This window comes from Pezoporus flaviventris, unplaced genomic scaffold, assembly GCF_033815535.1.
Source record: "Pezoporus flaviventris isolate CSIRO_AGI_PZ_B2104156 unplaced genomic scaffold, CSIRO_AGI_Pfla_v1 ptg000517l, whole genome shotgun sequence".
NCBI lineage: Eukaryota > Metazoa > Chordata > Aves > Psittaciformes > Psittacidae > Pezoporus > Pezoporus flaviventris.
The window spans coordinates 148,337-154,887 of NW_026893064.1; the positions used below are offsets into that span (position 1 = coordinate 148,337).

Sequence of the window (6,551 nt, forward strand, 5' to 3'; positions counted from 1 at the left end):
CCTGCCCTCGGGCTCCACTAGCATGCGTTATCCATCGCCAGAGCTGGAGCCTCTAGGCCAGTCACCAGCATGCAGGCTGCTCTCTGTCTTTCCAGCAAAGAGATTTTTTTCCCCAACTCTAAAGAGCAAAGTGGAGACAAAAGAAATGGGTAACTCCTGCTTCTCTGTTAATACTCCTGCTTCCCTTCTCTTACATCTCCTTCTCGACAGGCTGGAGAAACAGGCTGACAAGAACTGCAAAGGTTCAAGAAGAGCAAGTGCAAGGAGCCTAACCTGCGAACAAAAAGCTTCACGAACCGGGAAATGTTGGGTAATAACTGTTTGGAAAGCAGCTTTGCAGAATAGGGTGTGAGGGTCCTGGTGGACACAAAATTGAAAGGAAGATGGCAATATGGCCTTGCTACCAAGAAGTGAAATGGTATACTGGGTTGAATATACCAAACCCAGTGCCCTCACAAGAGGAAGCCCAGGAGATCCAAGAACTCCTCTGCACCCGCCAAGAAGCTGCTCTGCCAGTGATGCTCGAAAGCGACACCAGCAGTGGCCAAAGGAGCCGGGCCAGCAGCAGGGCCACTCGCTGACCCTGCTGGATCAGAAGGCTCCACTTATCACCCAGAAACCTTCCTCTAGCTCTTATTAAACACTTGAACATCCCAGGAAGCGTCTGGCATTGTTGCCCAAGTTTCCAGGTGAGGACGAAGCAGTGGCAAATACGGTGCAGAGCCCATGGCGACATCCCCCCCCAGCCACGCCCTGTGACGTCCCCCCCCAGCCACGCCCTGTGACGTCCCCCCCAGCCACGCCCTGTGACGTCCCCCGCAGCCACGCCCTGTGACGTTGCTGCTGGCAGTGCTTCTATTCCACCCAGTGACTTCCACAGGGCACTTGCTGTGGGAGACGACTCTGAGGAGGTCTCAGAGGAGCCCGTGCAGCAGCATCACTCAGCGCCCGAGAGGAAGGTCTTTCTGGACTGCCAGTGCCAGCAGCACCCGGGGTGCACCAGCCCTGTGCTATGGAGCCACAGTATGTGGGGGGCTTCCCGGCCTCTGCCTGGGCGTCCATTTTCCAGAAGCACCCTCAGCTGCTGCTCTTGCTGAACGCCTGGGTGTCTCGGGAGATGAAGCAGTTCTTTGGCGTGCAGAGCTTTAAGGCGTTCATGCTGACACGCATGATCCTGGAGGTGCTGCCCGTCTACGGCCTGGACGAAGGCATCCTGGTTGCGGTGCTGCGCCCCGAGCTGCAGAGCCACGCGTCCAGGTTTGTGCGAAGGCTCCTTGAGGCCACAGAGAAGGAGTGCGTGGACAAAGCGATGAAACTCATGATCCGCCAGGAGAAGGGGCACGGGGCCAGCGACTGCTGGTCTGAGTTCAGCTGGTGGCAGGAGGGCAGCCCTGTGGCCAGCACCAGCTGGACGGCCTGCCAGGAGCTATGCAAGGGAGAGCTCGTGGTGAGAAGCAGCTCCTCTGGCAGCCAGCACAGAGGCGAGTGGATCAGCACGACCAGAGTGACCCGCTCTGACCGCCCCGGGGGCTGGGAGCAGAACCCCGAGCCCAGCCCCAGCCCCGCTGCCTGCACGCTGGGGACCCCTGTGCCCGGAGCAGCCCCCTCCAGCAGCGCGGACGCAGACGCGCTCCCGAGCACCTCGACCGCTGCCGTGCAGGGGGGTCCTGCCTGCGTCCCCGCTCCCACCCCAGCGCAGCAGGAAGATGCGCAGCAGGAGCCAGGGCAGGCTGTGCCCGGGGCCTCTGCTCCCCTCCGGGGCAGGGCCCGCTCCAAGCGCAGGCGCCACCGCACTCGCAAGAGGAAGACCAGCAGCTCTCAAGACTCCGCTGCACCCGCCAAGAAGCTGCCCCGCCAGTGATGCTCGGAGCCGACACCAGCAGTGGCCGAAGGAGCCGGGCCAGCAGCAGGGCCACTCGCTGACCCTGCGCGACCAGGGGGCTCCATTTTTCACCCGCAAACCTTCCTCGAGCTCTTATTAAACACTTGAACATCACAGAAAGCGTCTGGCATTGCTGTGGGGTGCAGGGACCACTGAGAGCAGGGCTGCAGCCGAGCTGCCACAGCAAAGCCTTGGGAGAGGGCTGCCCTTCAGTAGGACTGAAACTCCTCTGTCCTGCAGTGGCCTTGCCCTGCCCCACCAGAGCTCACCCCCTGCTGGGTGCGTACTTCAAAGCCACCATGGAAAGACCCCCGGTGTCAGACACAGCGCTTTGCATAGAGCTCTTTGCTGATCAGACGGAAGCACGGCCGGTAACAGCCTGGCTGGCCGGCGCTGCTGCTGCCTGTGCTCCTGGAGGAGGCTTTTGCTGGACATCGATCTTGGGAGCCTCTGTGCCTCAGAGGCTTTCCTGGATCCCGCCGTTGGGCACCGGATCTGCTCCCCAGAGCTGAGGAACTGAATAGAAAGCTCTGTAGCCCTGCGTGCAGAGAGAGGTGCAGAGCAACACTACAGGCCTGCTCGGGACACACGTGGTGAGATCTGCGTCTGGCTGGAGAGATCAGATCCATGGTGCCTGGGATGTGACCCCAGCCTGCAGCGCTCCACACCATGAGAGCTGTCAGGAGAAGCCCCCCTTGGCCCAGGTGTTGGAGGAAGTCAAAGCAAGAAAGGGCAGTGCTGGGCAAGGGCTATGCTTGGAGATCCTTACACGAGGGACTCCTCCTCACCACCCCAGAAACGGGCTGTTCCGCTACTTTCCTGAGGAGGCGGGTCGCTGCTCCTCGCAAAGCCCACTGGGTCCCTGGGGAAAGTCTCCTACCACAATGAGGAGAAAGTCCCACATCTTGACCGAGACCTTCCTGCCTCTCCCCTCTCCCAGTCATGCTCACCCTATGGTCCCACTCAACCCCACAGTGCTGACTGTGCCTGGGGCTGCAGAGAGGCACCAGGCAGTGGGGACTGAGCCGGGACATGAGAAAGGAAAGGATGCTATCCTTGTCCAGGCCCATGGCTCTGGGATTTGCTTCCCCCACCCCCGGCTGGGCCATCAGCCCCCAGCTGGCCCAGGTCTGTCCTGAAGCTGGTCCACACTCACCTTTGCACATATGAGTACTGCGAAGGGCAAAGCCTCAGCTTGTGCTCTGGGCTCTCCTCATCCTCTCCTGGTGTCTCGCCACCACGTGGGAATGCCACGAATGCAGGACCCTGCACGCAGAGGTAAGAACAGGAGATGTCGCTGGGCAATGGGAAGGTGCCTCGAGCTGGTACAGTCCCGCAGAGGACAGTCAGCACCCACGCTCCTCTGCCTTAGGGACCTTCCCACCTTGGCTCCCTGGAGGACAGGAATGCTCTTTTCCTGTTTTCCAGCATCTTCTGCTTGTGGGTACTGGCTTCCCCTGTTCAAACACAGCTGTGCGGTCGAACAACAGTTATTATTATTATTGCTCTTTATTATTTCACTGGTTTTCCTCCACTTTGCTTCTGCTTTGAGCAGTGGCAATTTCAGTGCAGGACTGCAAAAACGTGCTGGGAAGGACAGCAGAGAGACAGAAACTCTGCGCTGGGTCATCCCTACAGTAATACTAAAAGCATGGTACCTCTGGGGCTGTTTGGATTCTGCTCTGTCTATGGCCAAGTAGCTGCTTCTTACGTACAACCACCAAACACTTTGGTCACGGAGGTGAATTCCATGATCACAATTGTACTGTATTAAAACTGCTTTACAGAAGTGCCTTGCTGGAAACCGCTTAACTGGCATGGTTCTTCCTGCTTCTCCATTCCCCATCTATGGATGTGAGAAATGAAACAGAGCTTGTAGATCCTGCTGCCAGGGCCGGGTTAGTTCAGTGACACCAACCTGTGAGTGGGTGCGATGCACTGCTTGGTGTTTCCACCAGCTGTGCCACACTTACTAGGTGTCAAGAAGCTTACTTTGAGAGCAAAAGCTCGAGGAGGAGCAATGACCCATCCGATAACCAAGCTGAGTTGATGGAGTTTGAGAGCTGATTCATGTTTTGGCTTCCAAGTGCAGGACCTGAGTTTGAGAGCTGGAGCCCTTCCGGTGGCTGTCACATGGACACACTGGGCTTTGTATGGAGTCGGTGTTTGCCGTGAGGAGTCTCCAGGCCCGCCCAGCCCAGGACCAGGCAGCAGGGAACCCCTGGGGGTGCTCTGGGGACACCTCTGAGATCAGATGACAGCCAACAGCCAGGGCCAGGTTGGCTGCCCCACCACCGAGTGCCACCATGGGGGTGAAAACTGGGTGCAATGGAGCAGCCAAACTTTTAAACCTCACTGCTAAACCTAACCCAAACCCGTAATCCTAAACCTAACTCTACACCTAACCCTAAAACTCAACCTAACCGAAAACCTAATCCCTAAGTCTAACCTTTACCCAACCCCCTAAACCTATCCCTAGCTCCTAAACTTAATCCTAACCAGAACACTAAACATAACCCTAACCCCCAAGTCTAAACCTAACACTAACCCAATCCCTGCCCTTAACCCGAACACTAAACGTGACCCCTAAGCCTAATGCTAAAGCTCCCCCTAACCATAGCCCTACCCTCTAACCCAAACCCTAAGCCTAAACCTAACACTAAACCCCCTAACCTTAACTCTAACACTAACCCTAAACTTAACTCCTAACCCTAATGCTGACCCTAACCCAAAATTGCTCATGTACTGGGACGAGCAGTTTGTAATCCACCTCTATCAGCTGCTGCAGCTGTCTGAGGAGTGGCCACTCAGTCAAGTCCCAGAGAAACTCTTCCTTTAGGCACTGGGACCTGCCTGAAAGGTCAGCAGCCGATACACTAGCCCTGGAGAACATCGTGGCCTCACCATCCTTGGTCACCAGCCTCAGCTTTTCACGGTCCTTTGCCCTTACCCGTTTTCAACGCGCACCTCTTCTGCTTGGGACATGACTGCTCCTCAAACCCCACCAACCACTGCTCCTCCGTTGCAGGACTCCTGCTGCTGCTCCCCGCCTGCAGCACGTTTGGAATCACAGCTCACATCGGCCGCAAGGGGACACTGAGAAAGAGACAGGTAGAAAATTTCACACAAAGATCATCTCAATGAGAACCACTCTAGAAAGGATAAAACCTGCTCCTCAGAGCAGTGGACAAAGAGGAGGTTTCTTGCTGCTTACTGCAGAGAGAAATAGCACAAAAATTGTTATCTTTTATTCCTGAACTTCCTTTGAAAATGCTGCAGCAACTCATCACCGATGTGCCACGTGATGCTGTCAAATCACACTGGGAACCATTCAGTATTAAATTCACTCCTTTACTAAAGGCTCAAGAACTTTGGGCAGAACTTCAGTTAAAAGCCTGAAATCCATTCTCAGTTTAACTGCTTCACTAAGGCAAGAGATTTGAACCCTATCTCTTTGCCTAGGTCCTTCCATTTCTATTCCCAAAAAAGAATCAACCTGCTTTTGGGTGGCAGGAAGGTGTCCAAGGAGGACATCCTTATTCTTTTCTCACCTAAGAGTGTGTCCTCTCCTCTTCTTTTCTCCCACTTGTCTGTCTCTATTATCAGCATTCTGCAGCACAGCCTGTCTTTAACCACCCATCCCTGCAGCACTGAGCGTGAAGCCCCAGGAGACACACAGGCAAGCAGGGTGCAGGACCAGCACTTCCCAACCACCACATGGTTTCCTAGGAGATTGGCTGCCTGTGCTGAGTGATGACGAACGCGGGACTGGATGCGGTCCCCCGCCCTGCACCATCTCCCCCTGCAGGCCACCGAGGCCATGCTGCTGAGCCCTTGCCCTTGTCTCAGACAGCAGCTGAGCTTCGTAAGGAAAAATAAATGAATAAATAAACAAAATGAGAATTTAAAATAAAGAATGAAAATGAAAAGCTTTGTGGGCGCCAGGCGCCGTGCACCGGCCAGCGAGACGCCCTCCTCCCAGTGAAGGAAGGAACTGGGACATGGCATCGTCAGCTCTTCAGCTGTACCAATCCCACCGTGGCCAGCACACCCCGAGGAGAGGACTATGGACATGGTTCACTAGGATGGGAAATTAAACCCCTTGTGCAGCCTGCAGCTGCGCTTTACAGGGCAGTGAGCATCCCGCCTTCCTCCGGACTCTGCTGCCCCCAAACCATCAGAAATGGCTCCAAGGGAAGGCCCTGTGTTGAAGCACCCTCAGGAAGGATGAAGTATGTGGGGGGGGGGGGGTGTGTGTGTAGGGTAGGAGGATGCTTCATCCTCAGCTGGAAACTTGGACAGCAACGCCAGACGCTTTCTGGGATGTTCAAGTGTTTAATAAGAGCTCGAGGAAGGTTTGCGGGTGAAAAATGGAGCCCCCTGGTCGCGCAGGGTCAGCGAGTGGCCCTGCTGCTGGCCCGGCTCCTTCGGCCACTGCTGGTGTCGGCTCCGAGCATCACTGGCGGGGCAGCTTCTTGGCGGGTGCAGCGGAGTCTTGAGAGCTGCTGGTCTTCCTCTTGCGAGTGCGGTGGCGCCTGCGCTTGGAGCGGGCCCTGCCCCGGAGGGGAGCAGAGGCCCCGGGCACAGCCTGCCCTGGCTCCTGCTGCGCATCTTCCTGCTGCGCTGGGGTGGGAGCGGGGACGCAGGCAGGACCCCCCTGCACGGCAGC

The 6,551-nt window shown here is 56.6% G+C and overlaps 1 long non-coding RNA gene across 1 annotated transcript; it reads right to left on the reverse strand.

Annotated features, from left to right (window-relative positions):
- Positions 1-2,212: 2,212 nt before the first annotated feature.
- Positions 2,213-3,295, reverse strand: LOC133263898 (uncharacterized). The gene is made up of 2 exons (XR_009741568.1): positions 3,039-3,295; positions 2,213-2,390 (listed from the first exon to the last, which is right to left on the reverse strand). It is a non-coding gene; the product is annotated as an uncharacterized LOC133263898 (long non-coding RNA).
- Between the last annotated feature and the right edge of the window lie 3,256 nt (positions 3,296-6,551).